This window comes from Haliotis rubra, unplaced genomic scaffold (genome assembly GCF_003918875.1).
Source record: "Haliotis rubra isolate DU_JTF1 unplaced genomic scaffold, ASM391887v1 Scf1686, whole genome shotgun sequence".
In the NCBI taxonomy this organism is placed as follows: Eukaryota; Metazoa; Mollusca; class Gastropoda; order Lepetellida; family Haliotidae; genus Haliotis; species Haliotis rubra.
The window spans coordinates 55,503-56,857 of record NW_025765654.1 but is presented as its reverse complement, the minus strand read 5'-3'; positions in this window follow the sequence as shown (position 1 = coordinate 56,857).

The following is a 1,355-nucleotide window of genomic DNA, read 5'->3' as shown; positions in this document are numbered from 1 at the left end:
ATCACAGATATGCCCCAAACAAATGTCACCTTGTAGATATCGATTTGTGTTTTGTGTTTTAGTTGTTGTGGGACACTGTGTCAGAGGTTACTGTAAAAGTGATGACTGTGTAGTTTCTCAACAATACTGGTATGGTTTTCTGATTACTGCACAACTGATTGCATGACAACTGCATTGCTCTGTGCAGCAAGACATGGATGCTTGACAGAGTTACCTCCCTTAGGTACATCAATCAGTGTATGAAATAAGGCTGAAGGGGTCGTTGTCGGCACGGGTACTACAGATATGTACCCCAGGTACGTTTCTGTATACAGACATGTACCCTGCCCATAATAAGAATACAGAAACGTACCCTAGGATGATTCCATTCCCATTGTGTTGTATTCTTGATCAGAACTGTCATGCTGTTGTATTAGATACATTTGATTGCGTTATGTAAGTAATGAGAATACACAGTAACAGATATTTAGTGATGCATATGAATACCACTCACAATCAGTTGAACGGGAACAACTACATGCGGTTTTGGTTTTGGATTGAGGAATATGGACTCGTCCCCCTTTTAGGGTACCGGCTACGTTTCTGTATTTTGACTTTGTTTAGGGTACATATCTGTATACAGAAACGTACCTGGGGTACATATCTGTAGTACCTGTGCCGACAACGACCCCTTCAGCTGAAATAAGCCAAAAACCCAGCTAGACATCTGGGCTGGTAACTTCAAAAACTTACCAGCCGAGAAGAGATTTAACCAGTCAGTGCCAGGGGGCATGTTATCGGAATTTTTTTTTTTTCACCAATCCATCGAGCTGGCTAGCTGTAAAATGAGTCTGTCCAGTAGAAATCTAGCCTGTCTCGGGCGGTCAGATGGACCTTATTTCACTGCATCAATCAACATTGCATGACAGGATAGACATGGATAGTTGACAGTTACCGCCCTTAGGCACATCAGTCCACATTGCATGACAGGATAGACATGGATAGTTGACAGTTACCTCCCTTAGGCACATCAGTCCACATTGCATGACAGGATAGACATGGATAGTTGACAGTTACCTCCCTTAGGCACATCAGTCCACATTGCATGACAGGATAGACATGGATAGTTGACAGTTACCTCCCTTAGGCACATCAGTCCACATTGCATGACAGGATAGACATGGATAGTTGACAGTTACCTCCCTTAGGCACATCAGTCCACATTGCATGACAGGATAGACATGGATAGTTGACAGTTACCTCCCTTAGGCACATCAGTCCACATTGCATGACAGGATAGACATGGATAGTTGACAGTTACCTCCCTTAGGCACATCAGTCCACATTGCATGACAGGATAGACATGGATAGTTGAC